Source organism: Odocoileus virginianus, chromosome 25, assembly GCF_023699985.2.
Source record: "Odocoileus virginianus isolate 20LAN1187 ecotype Illinois chromosome 25, Ovbor_1.2, whole genome shotgun sequence".
NCBI classification, from domain to species: Eukaryota; Metazoa; Chordata; class Mammalia; order Artiodactyla; family Cervidae; genus Odocoileus; species Odocoileus virginianus.
In genome coordinates, this window is record NC_069698.1 from 18,758,907 (window position 1) to 18,778,101 (window position 19,195).

At 35.7% G+C, this 19,195-nt stretch overlaps 1 protein-coding gene across 4 annotated transcripts in view; it reads right to left on the bottom strand.

Annotated features, from left to right (window-relative positions):
• CSNK2A2IP (casein kinase 2 subunit alpha' interacting protein) overlaps positions 1-19,195 on the bottom strand; it is a 123,770-nt gene that overhangs the window by 21,682 nt on the left and 82,893 nt on the right. For 3 of the 4 annotated variants that reach the window (XM_070455045.1, XM_070455044.1, XM_070455043.1), the window contains exon 2: positions 15,299-15,459. The exons of the other annotated variant lie outside the window; for it this stretch is intronic. The gene's annotated coding sequence lies outside the window, so the exon portion shown is untranslated. The remainder of the gene's footprint in view (positions 1-15,298; positions 15,460-19,195) is intronic. 4 annotated transcript variants of the gene reach the window in all.

Consider the following 19,195-nt stretch of genomic DNA (forward strand, 5'->3'; position numbering starts at 1 on the left):
TCTGGAGGATCTTCCCAACCCAATGATCAAGTCCGCCTCTCCTGTATCTCCTGCATTGGTAGGTAGACTTTTTTTTTTTTTTACCACTGAGCCACCAGGAAACCCCAAACATCAACAACATATCTTAATCTAGCATGCTATGTGTACAAAAGATATGTGGATCTTTGCCTTCCAAATGTGTTGTTGACTTTACTGCATAGCTATTTAGATTTTCCCAAGAACTGATAATTATTAAAATCTCACAAATTACTATACATGTTTTTAACTTGCTTTAGCTTTGTTTCTGTTTTAAGCAAGACGGTCTTTTTTTTTTAACTGAGATTTCTACTATGTTTTATTAAGATGATAACGAAGTGCTAAACTTTGGATGCAGAAAACTCCTGTAAAAACAGAGCCACACGCTGATATTTCATTTTAATTGTTGTACTTGAAGCATGGATTTGGATAGAAATAAAGTCTAGGTGTAGAGAATTGGTTCACAATGAATGAAAAAGGAAGACCTTACATTCAAATCAGAACTATTGTATCTAGATGTAGCAAGATAATTTCACAATAAGTTTAAGGCAGTTCTATTTAACTAAAGAGAAAAATGGTGCTCTCCATCTAAAAGATTATATTCTAATACACTCAGATTTTTAAAATGTAGAGGAATGTTCAGCAAAATATCAGGATATTGAAACTGAAGAATATGACCCCCCCCAAAAAAACCTCTACCCTTTATATCCCAGCATATATAATCAATTATGAAAATGCACTTTTCTATTGCTTTTTTTCTTCACACAACAGCTGAAGGAAGAAATAGCCTCAAAATCAGTTAATGTAGGAAACCAAGAAACATTCCATTTAATCCTTGTGTTTCTTTATTTTTCTTCCCACAGTAATAAAATACCCCTCTCTGCAGAAGTTAAATTATTTCAATAGAAATGTGAAGTAGGCAAGTTTCAGACACCCTTATATCTTCCAAACCTAGATAATGAATAACAACAAACTTTAATCATTTTCTTGGCCAGAGATATAAAACTAAGCCGGGGTATATATCTTTAAAAAAAAACCCAAAAAACAGGTTTACACTTTTCTGATGTCGTGTGATTAGCTAATAGAGGTTCCTTTTGCTATATAATGCACTGTTCTTTTCCTGAAGGGCTCATAAACTTCTCTAGGCAACACCTAGTTAAATCAGGAATTTATTAAATTTCACTATCCTTTTAATTCACCTTTGAACTCTTGGAACAGATTATTAAATAAGGCAGCCAGAGTTCCCTTTTGCACCTGCAAATAACAACTGACTCTACAATTAAGGAACACTTCGTCTTTTTTGAAATTCAAATAATGGCATTAAAACAGAGTGTAATATTTTTATCTGCATCTGGTCAGGCTATTTCCTGGCATTTGGGATGAGGTAACAGGATGACTGCATAAATATGCTACATAAAGATGCTGAGATAATCTCTAGGTGACTTCAGAAATGCAGACAACTTAAGGACATTAAGAGTATTCAGTATCAAAACGGACCACACATCTCAAAAGCCACTTTAAGGGGCAGGGCATGGGGGGAGGGAGAAGAGAAAATGATATACTTTTTTGTTTCTACATAGAAACAAAAAAAATTAAAACTAAATCAATATTAATATTTAATTTGGATGAAAAATATTAAGGAAATAGATTTCTAGCAGGCTTAGAGATCATTATCCAAAAAGACTTAAAACATTTAATACAATTTACCCTTCCCCAAACAGTCATATACCCTTTTCTCAAACCCACTTTCATAAGCATATTCTCTGGAGCAGTTTTCATTTCTTATCTACCAGAACTCACGTAGACATTCCCAAAGCCTCTCCCACACAACTCCTCTTTGAAACCTGAAGACTATATTCAATATCTGTATTACTTTCACTATCTGTATTCGTCGCTAACAGGGTAAACTACTAAACTCTTTCCCAGTTAATCTAAAAAGGATATTAAAATCCTTAACTCCAACTAAGACTTTTCTAAATTTCATCATTTTTTGAAAGAATTCTTTGCCACTACCATTTCCTGCATTCACATATTCCTGAACTCAAAATCCAAAATATGAAATAGACAGTAAAGTATTAACAAAAAACTAAAATAAATTTGTGATACCCTTGTAATTTCATAAATTTTAGAGTTGCAAGAAATCTCAAATATTTAGCTCAATCTTACCATCTATGAATGAGGAAACTAAGTCCCACAGAGATTAAAAAACTCATCTATGATCATCCATATCATAACTAGCAGCAAGCCTCTGCCAAAATGTGTGCTTGACTGCACGTATGCCCCTTCACCAAAATCACATGTGTCCTGACTCACCTCACCCCAGGCTCTTCAGAGCAGTTCCTCAGAGCTCTCTGAGTTGCTTAATGTAATCAGCATATCCCAAGACTGTCCTGGTGGAATTATTCCCTGTTATCTCTCAAAACTGTCCCAGTTTAAAAAGTAAATCATAAGGTCTAAAGAAGCTGTGGTATATGTATATATACAATGGAATATTATTTAGCCATGAAAAGGAATATATTTGAGTCAGTTCTAATGAGGAGGATGAACCTAAAACCTATTATACAGAATGAAATAAGTCAGAAAGAGAAAAACAAATATCATATATTAACACATATATATGGAATCTAGAAAGATGGTACAGATGAACTTATTTTCAGGGCAGCAACAGAGATACAGACATAGAGAACAGACTTATGGACAAGAGGAATGGAGGAGGAGAGGGTGGGATGAAGGGAGAGAGTAACATGGAAACATATACACTACCATATGTAAAACAGATAGCCAGTGGGGAATTGGCTGACTCAGGGAACTCCAACCAGGGCTCCCTCTGTGGGAGGGAGGTTCACGAGGAAGGGCACATACGATGTATACTGACGGCTGGTTCACGTTAATGTATGGCAGAAACAAACACAGTATTGTAAATCAATTAAAAATACATTTAAAACAAAAACAAACAAAAAATAAATCATAAGGTCACCCTAGTTAACAAACTCCTCAAGTCTAAACTGGACGCTGGGTATCTCTCTCAAAACAAATTTTTTAAAGCACCGAATCCTAGTCTCTATGTATATTGATAGTGCCGACCTTTCCCTGATTTTTAAAAGCAACTAAATGAAAATCAAAGCAACCTCCAAAAAAAATGTAGTAACTATTATATAGGACTGTCTCTTATCAAGTTATTTGTTTCCTTCTATTAGACTCAGCATTTCTTTATACAGACCTCAAAATAAGTTCTATAAAAAAGAAGGCAGCATAGACTGTGCCAAAGAAAATTTGTCACTTGCCATCTACTTTTACAAAGATTAAATCATGTGCGGCTGTTGACGCTGACCTACAGCACAGCCTGAAAAGAGTTCACCGTGGCGATCAGGAATGAGGCACTGTGTGTTCCAGGAAAACCTGGAAGAACACGCCTTCACATAGATGTTTTCAGAAGATTTTATGAGCCCAAATTCGTGCATCTTCTCATATCTAGAAAAACACTAAAATCATTAGTGGAGACAACTGCTCCTCATGACTAGCAGCAACCTTCTCAGGACTAGCAGTAAGTCTCTGCCAAAATGTGTCTTTGACTGTGTGTATCCCGCTTCACCAAAATCACATGTATCCTGACCGTGCCCCCCGCCCCCAGCTCTTCAGAGCATTTGCTCAGACCTATCCGAGACACTATTTCCCAGACTATAGTCCTCATTTTGCCCTAAATAAAACTGAACTCATAACTCTTATGCTATACAATTTTTTTTCAGTCAACAAAGCATGCAGCACATTGTGTATTCAACCTATCAATAAGACATCACATTATTCAAACAACTCATATGCAGTAATGCTGGTATCAACAAGGCAGTAAATGGCAAAGAGGTGTGGGACATGTGAGTTATAGAAGTTGGAGGAGGTCAAAAGATATAAGGTAGAAAGACATTAAAAGAGATTTTATGAGAAATGCCATCTTGGGGAAAGTTCTTTAACGAGACCCAATTTCAAAACCAAAATGCTGGAGAGTGAAGCAGAAGAGAGAGAAAATTATGATCATATTCAGGGAATCTGAAGTAACTGAAGCAGGTTGAAGAAGAGATGATACTGTGGGAATGGTGAGACAGGAATTTGGAGCAACAGTGTATGTGCCTGTGTGTGCACTTAGCCACTGAGTCGTGTCCAACTCTTTCTGATCCCATGAACTATAGCCCGCCAGGCTCCTCTGTCTATGGGATTTTCCAAGCAAAATACTGGGGTGGGCTGCCATTTCCTACTCCAGGGGATCTTCCTTACCCAGGGATCCTACCCAAGTCTCCAATGTCTCCTGCACTGGCAGCCAGATTCTTCATCCCTGAGCCACCTAGGGAACCCAGCACAATAGAGGAATGTGAATGTACGTGATCAGTTTATGTTACCCATTAGCCAGTGGGAAGCTAGTAAAAGTTCCAGTGAAATTGACAACAAACACACTTTGGGGATAATCTGATAGCAGTTTGTAGATTTTCAGTAGAATTCATTTTAGAAAGTTGTTGCAAACATCTAGCTGTGAAGTAGAGAAAAATACTAGGTCAGAATTAATAAGAACACGGATTAGGAAATGAGTCGCATCTGGGTTTGAACTTCTACAGTTTACTGTGTGTTTTGAACAATTTTCTTAGCATTTGTAATTGTTTTTCCAGATTCCACCTTTGTAATCTAGGAAGGATTAATAGGACACTTGGTGTTGTTTGCAGGAGTAGTGAAATGGAACAACATATTTATCTCAGGACATAGAAAATAGAAAGGATTCAGTAAGTGTTAAAACATTACTGAGATTTATATTATTAAAGAAGTAATAGTGATAGCCCATTTTTAAGACTAATCTGAGGTAGATGACTAACAAAGCAGTCCTTGATAACAGTGATTGGACTTGATTTTGTTTTTATGCCAAAATTCTTGAAATATTTTCATATTTCTGATATTAGGAAATTATTTTGAGTTATAAAAATTGCTAATTCACTCATTTTATCTAATATAATATATAGCATGTATATATTATGAGATCGGATTGAAAGTGTTTAAGAACAGCTTTGTAATAATATTATGATTTTATGATTAAAGTGTCCCTTTTTGGCCCATAATCATGAAGGCATTGCACAATTTTCTAGTTCCTGCTAAACTCCAGTCGAACTTGAAATATAGTTTCTTCCATTTAACTGAGAGCAGTATGCCATGAATTCTGAAACATATGCCACTAATTGAGCAAGACCATTAATGGGATTTGAATTTGTTCTCTGTTAATGGCCCTCCAATAAGATAAATTCCTAAGTTTCCTCAAAGCAGGCTGTGATCTTGGAAGAGAGATAGATAGCAGGGGGAGACTCCAGTACCATTAGCATTAAATTACTTAGATACCAAACAGAAAAATGGAAAATGAAATGTGTATGAAAATAACTAAACATGGCATTTACTTGAAATTTTGAAAAAGGATAGTTAGGGCCTGAAAATGTAAAGGCACTGCATTTTTTTTTTTGCTGTAATGAATAGTACATGTAGTGAATTAAGCAGTAGATTTCAAGTAAATAAAGACTAGCTCAAATTTTACTTTCAAGTATATGGGACTTCACTCCAACCCAGATTAAATTTTTCCTGATCATGAACACTAAGAATTTTGACTGGAGGACAGTGTTACTCACACTTTTCTGTTAAAAATGCTGTAAACACACACACACACAATTACAAACAGATTTGTCCCCAAATTCGAAGTACTGACCATTTTATGAAGTTAATTTTTCCAGTATAACAATAGTATACCATGAAGTCCAGTGATTTTTCTTTTTCGTTGTTGTTGCAATGCAACAGGTACCTATCCAGAAAACTAACTGACCCACCAAAATTCCACATGCTATCAGTACATGTGAGGATTTTCCTTCCTCCTGAATAATCAGATAGCATTTGCAGCATAGCTCATCAGCTTCAAACACCCAATGCTGTTTTAATTATTTTAATTATGAACTTATGTAGAATTTTTCTTTAAAAGTTTGTACACTTTTGTATTTTATAATTAAATTTAGAGTTTGTTTAAATTTCATGAAAGGATTGTGTTTAATGAGAAAGCCATCCTGTTAGCATGATATAATTCAACCATCAGTTTGACAATGAACTGTGGCTTGAAGTGCTTTTTAGATTAAAGATGTTTTTTAAGGAGAAAAAAAAAAAGCTCATTCATATCTTTTTTCAATTTGTATCAGTTTCTCTGAATCCTAAAGTTATCTTGGTAGTATGTCACTAGACCTATTTTGGAATCTCCCTTAATGGTCTTGATTTTTTTAATTTTATTTAATCCAGTGTTTCAGTGCAGAAAACCTGATTAACCTTTCATCTTTTCAAATGTTACCACTTAAAAATTCACAAAATATCTATCTGGCATCTGGTAATGCATATTACATAAAGTGTTTACAAGGTTTAAATATAATATGTTCCACCTTGCTAATTTGGATGAAGTAATTCAGATTTTAGGGAATATTTTGCAGTAAGTATGACTGCCTCATTTTGCACTTCCTTCCTTTCGCCTATTTTTTTCCATTTTTTTCTTTCGCACTTTCCCTGATATATACATAATTGCACACCGAAACTTGACTCAAGACATTCATTAATTATAAGTTTCAAGATGTCCTGTGGATTTGGACCTACAATTTATATGAACCAGATTTTCTAATACAGCCATTTGGTGAAGAGACTATCCACATTAAGTTACTATAAATCCTACCGTGTGATAATAAAGTTTAGGCTATCTATACAGTACCATATGTGCCTTGAGAATGTTCAATTAGAATGGTTTTAAGGATTGTAAGTAACTGAAAACCCAACTTGCCTGGTTAGCAATGAGAAAATACCTCATATGGGCAGTGGATAGGGTGGTGGATTCCAAGTGGTTCCAAGTAACCACTGAAACTTCTCTGAAATTCTCTGATATGACTTTGCCTCCCTCCCAATGTTGGTTTACCCTCAGTCTAGTAGCTGGATGATTTTATACTATAATTTTTAGCATCTCACCCAAATACACTTGGAAATATTCAGAGACAGTTAAAAGACTATTTTCCTTTGATGTCTCTTTCCATAAAAATCATTAAATTCTTCCCAGAAACTCATCAATGAACTTCATCCCACATCCTACTGGCCAGAATCAGATTACTTGCCCACTCCTACATATAATTTTTTGTCCAGAGAGCTAGGATTACCAAAAGAGGATTATCTATTCAACTTCTAGCCCCTGATGTGGAGGATAAAATCAGTTGTGTCACTTGGTTGGACAACAAGGGATGGATACTTCAATGATATTGGGAATATTTGACAATAGTCAACAATAGACATTTAGGAAGGGTGAAATAGGATGGAATGAATATTTTAGGCAAAAAGTAGAACCCACTTGAAATTCGGATTTTTGAGATGAAACTTCGTACTCATTAACCTCCAGGATCTGATCTGTAAGATCACATCTGAGATGGAACACAAGAGCACTTTTCCTGATAGGTGGAGTCGATGACATAGAATTTGCCTTAAGCATTGAACTTCTGAGGCTATTGTCAGTCAGATTTGAGATTTCTTTGGAAACACAGAAAACTTTAGCAGGTTTTTAGTTTTCCAATAATTCTGGGAACTGCCATTATAATTTTTAGGAGCATTGTCTTGACAAAAGAGACAAATATGTGTGTATGTATATATATATATATATATATATATACATACATACACACACACATATATATGGCAGTTCTTGTTCTGCAGATACAATATCCTCTCAAACGTCTCATGGGAATAGTTAATACTAGTTAGAAGCTGCAGTGCTGAGCAACTGAGTCCCTCTGTCCTTCATTGAAAAGTGAAGCATAAGAATGACTCCATGATCACATTCCAACACTGATTCTGATTCAATAAGTCTGAAGCAGGACCAGAGCATCTGCCTTTTTATCTAGTTCTTAGCTGCTCTTGATGCTGTTTGTCCCTGGATCACATGTTAAGTAGCAAAGCTATAGACTAGTCAATCTTTCTAGAACTTAACACAGACACTTAACATAGACACCTAAAAAGTTCTTTTAACTCTGGCTACTAGGCTAACTTTTACTACTTTTCTGGTTGTTCAGTTACCCAGTCATGTCCAACTCTGCAACCCCATGGACTGCAGCACGCCAAGCCTCCCTGTCCCTCAGCATCTCCTAAAGTTTGCCCAAGTTCATGTCCATTGCATCAGTGATGCCATCCAGCCATCTCATCCTCTTGATGCCCTCTTCTCCTTCTGCACTCAACCTTTCCCAGCACTAGGGTCTTTCCCAATGAGTCAACGGTTCACATCAGGTGGCCAAAGCATTGGAGCTTCAGCTCCAGCAAAAGTCCTTCCAAAGAGTATTCAGGGTTGATTTCCTTTAAGATTGACTGGTTGGATCTCCCTACTTTCCAAGGGACTCGCAAGAGTCTTCCCCAGCACCACAATTAGAAACTGTCAATTCTGTGCTCTTCTTTCTTTATCGTCCAGTTCTCACATCCAAACATGAATACCAGAAAGACCACAACCTTGACTACACAGACCTTTGTTGGCAAAGTGATGGCTTTGCTTTCTAATGCAGTGTCTAGATTTGTCATAGCCTTCCTGTTAAGAAGCAACTGTCTTCTAATTTCATGGCTGCAATCACCATCTGCAGTGATTTTAGAGCCCAAGAAGAGGAAATCTGCCACTGTTTCCACCCTGTCTCCTATTTGCCATGAAGTGATTGGGCTGGATGCCATGATCTTAGTTTTTTTAATATTTAGTTTTAAGCCAGGTTTTTCACTCTCCTCCTTCACCCTCATCAAGAAGCTCTTTAGTTCCTCTTCACTTTCTGCCATTAGAGTGGTATCATTCACATATCCTGCATTGCAGGTGGATTCTTTACTATCTGAACTACCAGAGAAACCCCTAACAAATATACAGAGATCTTAATTCAAAAAAGCATAAGCAAGATTTTAAATATTCATGATTTTCAGAATTTTTCATAAATATTAAGAAACAACGTCTCAGAAATTCTTTTGTGGTTTTTTTTTTTTTGAGACAAAGACTATCTTCACTTAAAAGAAGGTGTCTGTTACGTGGAAAATATTTGGAGTCTTTATGACAAAGATTTAGTACATGCATTATTTGTTCTTTTGCAACAACTAGCAAATTTCCCACAAGGACGTATGTAGAATAAATGAATGATAATTGCTTAACTTCTCAAGATTGCAGCTTCTTCAATGAGTAAAATCAATATAGTTAAATCTTGCCTATCCCCCTATACCAACATGTAGCATAACAAAAAGAATCCAAGTCTAGAGGTAAAAAACTTGGAGTTCTACCAAGTAATCTTGGTGGAAAAGCAAACTCTCTCCAGACATCTGTGAAATACAGATAATAATGTTCTTAATATTCAATTAGATAAGGAATATGTCAATACGTTGAAAAACTGAAAGTGTTTTACAAATGCTTGTTACATTTCTACTACTCCTCCCACTAGTAGTACCACTACTGGTACTAGTATTAGTGACATTTTGTAGCAATTAAACAACTTCAGGGACTTCCCTGGTAACTCAGAATCCGCCTGCAATGTGGAAGACCCAGGTTTGATCCCTGGGTCAGGAAGATCCCTTGGAGAAGAAAATGGCAACCAACTCCAGAATTCTTGCCTGGAGAGTTCCATAGACAGAGGAGCCTGGTGGGCTACAGTCCATGGGGTCACAAAGGGTTGGATATGACCGAGCAACTAACACACACACACACACAAACTAGTTATGTTTGGTCACCTAGACACTTAACATAGGTACAACATTGTGGAGAAAAGATATTTTCTACTGTCAAGTTTGCATATTATTATAGAATGATCAGAAAAATAGTTCACTGAATACAATTAATCTCAATTTATATAACTGGATATAATATGGGCGACATAAATATCTAAGAGTAGAATTTAAAGAACCAAAGTATAACATTTTCATTAACAACAACTATTTTCATTACTTATTTCAGTTTGGCAGACTTAACATTTAGAAAGAAAAGATCATCTCTTACTTTTCTTTTAATCCATCTTGATGCAAAAAAGAGAAAAAAGATGATTACTGAGAATAATTAAATGTCATGGACACCTAATTACATCTGATTTAAACCAGCATTTATAAGTATTATCAAATATAAATCAACTCTATCATGTATGTTTTAATCTCCAGAAAATGTGAATTTTCTGAATATGATTGTATGGTATATAATTTTCTGAATTAATTATACAATATGTAAAACTATTTAGGAGAATGATTTTGGAACTAACTAGTCTCTCTGAAATGAAGAATGATGAGCCTCTGTGTATACAAATTTTCATAAGAAGATTTTATCTTTAGGTTAATTCTAAGAGAAAATTAAAAATATGCATTTGACCTTCCCAAATCTTCATTGTTTACCTCTTTGAGCTCATTTCTCAAGCTGAAAACATTTTTCAGTTTCTTATGTAATCTTCTCTTTAAAATGTTATATCACTATACTTCCCTAAGTTTATGTGACAGGATTTTCACATGCAGCAAATAGTTTTGTTAAAGGTTGTGGTTGGAAGTAAACAATTCATAAAGGCATAACCAATAAACACTAAATATTACTTTTTCACACATTAAGTCAGGAAAGTCATGTTCTAATAAATATGTTTCTGAATTCACCTTCTTTCCTTGATGACTTAAAATATAAATATAAAAATTTAATCAACAGTTATTTTGTATGTAGTGATCTGTCTACAAACAAACCAATGATAGAACTTCACATATTTTCAGAAAATGACATTAAAGAAGTGATAAAGTTCTTCTAGTGATGTTGTGACACATTATATTTTTATTCTCTAAAACATGTATCATTAATATTGAAGTTTTAGTAAATTTTAAAAACTGTATCCCTCAAGTATAACTTCCTTTTGAGTTGCCCTCAGATGCTTTGAGGAGAAGTAAAATATTAAGTTAGTACAAGATCTTATTAAACTCGACAGTGAAGTCACCTCCATTTTACAACTGATCTGACTCAACCTCATCAACACTGTACACAAAGCTCATCAGAGTTATTTCTATGGAATTCCGCCATGTGAACATGTAGTCCAACTAATGCTAGGACAATTTAACAAAGAGACAAATATTTCAGAGCACAGTCTTTTTCAAGGATTATAAACTCAGCAAACAGACATTCACTCAATTAAACAATGTAAAGTTCACTTAACAGGAAAATTTAGGTTGGAACTAAGTTTGGAAGAAGGGACAGGTAGGGCTGAAATTATCTGTATAATGGACGAGCATGAATTTAAAGGATGAGTTAGATGAATATACTAGAGTTGAAATGGGGAGAAAGGGCCATCAAGATGGTAACAGTAGCCAGGCTGCATATATTAATAAAGTCAATGAGAAGTCCCCTATAATAAGGAGCAAAAGGCTGTTAACAACGAAGATTCTAGCATGTGATTTTAAGTTTTTTGCTTGTTTCTTGCTGGAGAATTACATGTATAATCCTTTTCCCTGAGAAGAAATACAAGTTTTATATAATAGATGTGAAGATTCATTTTTACCCACTCCAGTATCTTGCCTGGAAAATCCCAAGAACAGAGGAGACTGGGAGGCTACAGTCCATGGGGACATAAATTCTCCCAGCATTATTGCTGCCTAGCCAGTTACCTCAGTTCTCTGTGCCTTGGTTTCCTCATATGTACAAGTCATAATAAGAGCAATTGTTTCAGAATTGTTGTGAGGTGCAATGAGTTACGACATTACTATTCCCTGGAGAAGGGAATGGCTACCCACTCCAGTATTCTGGCCTGGAGAATTCCATGGGCAGAGGAGCCTGGTGGGCCCCATCCATGGGATTGCAAAGAGTTGGACACGACTGAGTGACTAACAAGATTCATTTTTATACTGATTAGGTCAAAGGAAGAGTGGACAGCTACAATATAAGCCACAAAGTAAAATTTACAAGACACTAGGGAAAAACAAGAATTTTGAGGAAGTGGGAAACAAAAATCAGAAGTGATTATGACAAAAAACCCTTTAAAAGTTACTGAGATGTTTCACAGGGAATGAGAGTTTTACGGTAAGTTTATATGGAACATAAGTCATGTGATTACACAACTGAATTTTGAGTCCAAACCCAACATCAAATTTTGAGAATATGAAATACCTTTCAGAATTAATTCAATTCTTTATTGTGACAGGGAAACAAGAATCAACAAAAATAAATCTTCTTTAACATTGTCTGCAGGCTCAAGACAGTGCTGTAAATAAACAAAGAATCCAGAAATCCAAGAGAAGGAAAACTGTCTCCATTTGCCAAACACATAATTCTTTACAAAGAAAATCTCAAGCAATCCACAATAAACTACTTGAAACTAATACACAAGTTTAAAAAGGACAAAGGATGGAGAATTAGTAAAAAAATCAATTTCATTTTTATATTCCAGTGATGAATAATCAGGAAATGAAATTAAGAAACAATTTCATCAGCAATAGCATCAAAAGGAATAAAATATGTAGGAATCAATTAGACAGGAAACGGGTAAGAACTGAACACTTAGTACAAAACATTAATCGGAAAGTTAAATATCAAAATGAATAGAGACATATTTCATGCTCATGGATTGAAAGGCTCCATATTCATTTTCAAGATGGCCGTTCCCTCCAATTGATCTACAAGTTCAATGTAATTCCTATTACCTCTTCCTTATTTCCTACTGAAACACTGAAGTCAAAATTTGTTAAAAGAGTTTTCTCCCCCATGTGTTTTACTCTCAGTTCTGCTGAGAGGGCCTCTCCCACTGCCAGGTGAAGTCTTGGCTCCTCTTTCAGCAGCTACAGCTGATATACTGCATCATCATCTCAAAGACGCATTATTCTAAGGAAAATGTTTCTTATTTGACATGTCCAGAGTATAAGGGGTCAGATGGACAGGTAAAATTACTTTAGCCCTAGCTTCAAGAATACAAAACTAAAACTACATAAGTACTTGAGAATAATAATACAATTTTACTATACTAGCTCATGTATATTTTATACACTAGGATTTCCCATGGCAAGACAAGATTTCCAGCCCTAGTTATCCATTAAAATCCACAAGGAAAGCACCCTAACCAGTCAGATAATAGTAAGAGCAGTTTAAAGTTTTCCAGGAGAAAGAGTGAGGGGCAGGACTAAGGAGGGGGAAAAATAGAGCGAAAATTTAAAAATAATTTCAATTGCAGCTTCACCAAAATGCTGGTAAGGTTAAAACTCACTTGAAAGAAGTATCCCAGTGGGAAGTTAATTGTGACATGATGAGACTATTCTGTGAGAAAAGGTAATGCTATGGATAGTTACATGTGCCTCTTCTTATCCATTCTAATTTTTGTAGTAAAATATATAAAGTCCCAAAATAGAAAACTAAATACTGCCCACAATTATTTTGGACCACAAGTATTAGACCTGTTGTTACTCCATTTCAAGATTCTTCTACAGGTGATATCTTGAAGATTAACAAGAAAACTGCTTTTCAAATGTTTGAATTTGTTCAACAAATAATTATTGAGCACCTACTCAACTGAGTTGATGATAATAAGTGTTACATATCAGAAAATAAGCAGTAACCAGGCAGACACAATCCCCTGCTCTCAAGATGTTTACTACCTAAACTAATCATCCACGTCTATTTAAAACTAAATCCAAAAATTTGCATTTCTATACTACAGGTTCAAAGATAAATGAAACTTTAGTTGTATTTTTTCGTACTATTTTATGATTTGTTTTAAATCTACTTTCAAATGGTTACAAGTCTTATAAATGTTATTTGTGAAAAATATGCCTAATAAACTTTGTTTGTTGCAGCCTGTACTTTGGAAGGAACATAGGTTAGAAATACTAACTTTTCAGACCTGTGACCTAAAAGATGCTCCAGGGGCTGTTAGCCTGTAGGATAGCTTTCTTGCCTCCATTCATTCAGTAACAGAAGAAGAAAATAAGGAAGGAACAATTGGCCAAATATTTGTTGCTTCTTAGATATGTAAATGAAAACAATCTGAAATTTACCTATATCAGATTAACAACTATTTTTTCTGGAAATATATTTAGTTTGTTTTTTCTAGCATAACAGTTAAGCTAATATTTTAAATGTTTAATTCCAAGGCTATATTTGTGTTTTTGTTTTGGTTTGCTATGTTTTTGTAGGATGGTTTCTAGGTCATGGATGTGAGAAAATCTTTATTTTCTCTCTCTGAAAAAAAAATCCTACTGATGGTTGTTGAAGTTGAAACTCCAATACTTTGACTACCTGATACAAAGAGCTGACTCATTTGAAAAGACTCTGATGCTGGAAAAGATTGAGGGCAGGAGGAGAAGGGGACTACAGAGGATGAGATGGCTGGATGGCATCACTGACTCAATGGACATGGGTTTGGGTGAACTCCGGGAGTTGGTGATGGACAGGGAGGCCTGGCGTGCTGTGGTTCATGGGGTCGCAAAGAGTCGGACACGACTGAGTGACTGAACTGAACTGAACTGATGATTCAGTGAGATTCCATAAAGAATTCTCCTGCCAGTGCAGGAGAAGAGGGTTCAATCCCTGAGTCAGGAAGATCCCTGGGGAAGGAAATGGCAACCCACTCTAGTATTCTTGCCTGGGAAATCCCATGGACAGAGGAGCCTGGTGGACTACAGTCCATGGGGTCACAAAAGAGTCGGACACAACTTAGCAACTAAAACAACAACAAAAACAAAGCCACAAAAGAAAAGGGTCCTAAATTTACATTGTCTTTTAGGAGAGGAGTAAAGAACCTGTTGGATGTTTATTACTTTGTTTCTAAGAGAAAGATAATTAACCAATATATCTTTGCTCTGATTTAAGAATAGAAATCAAAACATTTTTCAATTAGACAAAAAAAGATACACAGGAAGAAAGAAAAATGATAATGACATGAAAAAAGGGTGACAAAGCAATGTCCAACAGATGAATATATAGAAAGTTAGAGAGAAATGAGTGCTCTGTCCACTGCAGGACCCAGCAGGTCAAAGATACAGATATAAATAAATGGACATAAAGATCCTTATAAATAACCAATAGAGAGCTGTGCAGAGAAAAGAAACATACATACAAAGACATATGCTCAAGTATAGAAAGAAAAACTCTAAAACCTAATACAGAGATACATATGCCATCAGATAACATTTTACTAACTGATAAATTAAATAGTAGATGGATTCTTAGCACTGCTACACTATTACATTTATGTTTTAAATATTGTTAAAATAATATTTACATTTTTTCCAAGAAAAATATACAGACCCTTTGAATGAAATTGTTTCTGGGGTGATTTATGTTAAAAGTTGTCCTTATTTCCTCATAAGCTTTACAACACCACTAAGGGCAAATCCAGATGGTTTTGGGGAGTCCTGATATGTTGGTGAAGTTCAATTTCTTGATAGAAGGAGGGAAGTGCTGTCTTTCTGCAAAATAAAAATAATGTTAAAGTGCTGAAAATATGAAATAAAGTCACACAAACTAAACAGAAACTGATTGTAGCAAGAAAATTATTGCTGCATTGAGAACCAGTGCTGCCTTGTGAAACTACCATACTTTCTGATAATAGAGAGGTTCCCCACACACACAAAGAGACTGCCTGTGGGAGACCCAGGTTCAGTTCCTGGATCTGGAAGATCCCCTGGAGAAGGGAATGGCTACACTCTCCATTTTTCTTGCCTGGAGAACTCCATGGACAGAGCAGCCTGGCCTACAGTCCATGGGTTTGCAAAGAGTCAGACACAATGGAGCACTAACACTTTCACTTTCACAATATTCACAGGTATCGTTCATGTTGGAAGAAGGAACCAGGACATGAACACCATGACCTTGGGTATAATTATAAGAATAGCTTTTTCTCATTGATTAAGGATATAAATTTTGGAAATATAAAGAACAGAGTGCAAACAAAGTGAATCTGATGTACGATAAGGAAGACAGTGGAAAAAAAAAAAAGCTAAGACACCTTTCTTCTGAGACAAGAGGAAGAAAAAAGAGCATGATAAGTAAGTTCTAAGTGTATGCTGCACAATTTATTCTGCATGCGCTGTCTTTAAATATATTTCCCAGTATTTAAATGTAGGAGTTTTAATAATAATTTTATTTAAAGTATTTTAATCGTTATGTCAGATGTTTTGCATAGAACTTTTGTGCCCAACTCCTATTACATAAGTTGGATACTATATAAATCAACAAGAGATCACTTCAGATTGGACCAAACAAACATTTGTTTCACTGATTCCTACAAAATCATGTAATATTCTTAATTCATCCTTTTCTGTCATATCTATTTGTGTATCATAATTTACATCACATACATTCCCAAGAACATAGTCCTTAGTCTGAACTGAATATAACTAAAATACTGTTCTTGCTTTTCCAGAATTCTGTATTTCACTCTCACTCTAAATTATCTGATGTCACCCACATGAAGAAATATCTATTTTCAATTGAACTTTTTTGCTGTAGAATTTTATGAATGTTTATTCTCATTCATTTTATAAAAAATAATGAAAAAGCCTAGCTTATTATTATATATACTGTAATCAGTTAATACATAGATATTTCAAATGTCTGAGAAATGCCTAGAGCTTTCACTTTTGGGCAGATTATAAAGATTACATATCACATGGCGACTCTAACCCTTTAGTCATGGCTGCTTTGAATGCTGTATTTAGAAAGATCACAATGCTTTATTTAGGCTAATTGGCAATAGAAGACTATTAAGAATGCCTGCCTTGAGTGGGAAGGGTAGAGTAGCAGTTTCAGCAAGACAGACTAGCCACTTTGTCTTATTGATAAGTGGTAGCCAGGCATAAGATAAATGGCTACAGTATTAAGTGAACCATTTATTAACCAACAACCACAGTTTTGTTACTGAATAAAGCATCACATCTAGTTAGAGAGAGGGAGATGAATCTCCATGATGAAAGTGCCCAATTCGAGCTTGGAATCTGCCAAGTAGCAGCTTTACATCTATGATGTTCTAAAGTAGACTAGTTGTTCCAATCCCTGACTACAAGGTGAGCATCACCTAAGGAGATATTAAAAAATACCAGTGCCCAAACTCCATCTCAAGACTAATAATATCAGAACCTCTCTGAGCATGATCAGTATTTTTAAAATATCTTCCAGGTGATTCTAGTACAGTGAGGGTGGGAGTGGGAGGGTCTTGGTTTTTCCCTCTGCCTCGGTCCTTCTGGACCTTAGAACGTCCTTTCAGCCTCTCTAAAAGGAATCTTAAACAAGACCATAAGCAGGGCTCCTCAGCCCCCGGGATCTAGTATGATGATGTGATGTGGAGCTGATGTAATAACAGAAACAAAGTGCACAATAGATGCAAGGGGCTTGAATCATCCCCAAACCATCCCCCACTCCTTGCCCCCATCCATAGAAAAACTTCTTCCACAAAACCAGTCTCTCGTGCCAAAAAGGTCTGGAACAGATACTTTAAAGGGTCTGAACTGACACTTAAAGCAAAAGATTTTTTGTTGGTATTTGTTTTATTATAGTGATTCATAAAATTATCTTTGACACTGTTTGCTCCATATTCAAGAGAAAAAAAAAATTTAGGCATAAAGAAACAATAAAAATGAACTAAATGAGTAATTTCAAATAGCATTAATCTTAGAATTTTACTTCCTTTTCCCATCACTTGCCCTCATGGATTAAGGCTAATCATAACTAGTGAAGTCTGATTTTATGCCAGACTAAATGCTGCTGAAGAGCAGAGGATAAAGGTACCCAAGTGGACGTACACACATACACACACACACACACACACACACCCTGACCTTGGGTTCCCTGTAGACATTTGGAAGTTGTCAGCGGTAGCATAATGACAGTCCTAATTATTAAAATTACTCTTGTGTGGAGAGTGCTTTAAGAGTAAAATGCTGACAGGCATGCAATATGTTAACTGCATTATGGTCTTTTTCTTTTCTTTTAAAATGAAATTCTTTAGGAAATATTCCACTGGCTTTCATCAAAACATCTCTCATCACCCCAGTGACATGTACCCTCTCTCTCACACATTCCAAAGGAATTACTGATAAATTCTGATTTCTTAAGAATTCTAATGCCCTAAAGATATACTTTATATTCAGTTAGGTCAAGATATTTCTTTATAACCACAACTACAGGATCTATTACAGTCTCAATTTCTCAAATTTCTTTAATATGTAATCACTATTCACTAATTCCCAAATATTTTACAATGACACAAAGATGCTGTGATTTAAATATCACTAATTTGAAAATAGTTTAAATGTTTAATTTTAGATCTCAAGAAGAAGTAGCTTTGATCTTTAAGAAATAATTTTACACCCTCTACTATAAAATAGGGGCTTCCTTCATTCAGACAGTAAAGAATCTGTGGGCAGTTCAGGAGACTGGAGTTCGATCCCTGGGTTGGGAAGATCCCCTGAAGAAATGAATGGCAATCCACTCCACTATTCTTGACTGGAAAATCCCATGGCCAAGGAGACTGGTGGGCTACAGTCCATGGGGTTGCAAAGCATCGGAGATGACTGAGCAACTAACACTAACACTATAATATAAATGTGTAAACACACAATGATTTCAGAAAAAAACACATCAAACTATTGCATAGCCTGTAGTGAAATTTCATGAATCATAGAAAATGTCAAATAGAAATGGGGCATTGGAGAAGATTTTTGACAGTCCCTTGGACTGCAAGGAGATCAAACCAGTCAATCCTAAAGGAAATCAATCCTGAATATTCACTGGAGGGACTGATGCTGAGGCTGAAGCTCCGATACTTTGGCCACCTGATGTGAAGAACTGACTCAGTGGAAAAGACTGATGCTGGGCAAGATTGAAGGCAGGAGGAGAAGGGGACAACAGAGGATGAGATGGTGAGATAGCATCACCAACTCAATGGACATGAGTTTGAGCAAACTCTGGGAGATGTTGAAGGACAGGGAAGCCTGGCATGCTGCAGTCCATGGGCTTGGAAAGAGTCGAACATGATCGAGAGACTGAACAACAAACAGCAATAGTATAGAAAAGAAAAAGGGTTATTTTATGTTACTTCAGGAAGAATCAGAACCAATGGCTGGCAGTTCAGTTCAGTTCAGTCGCTCAGTCATGTCTGACTCTTTGCGACCCCATGAACTGCAGCATGCCAGACCTCCCTGTCCA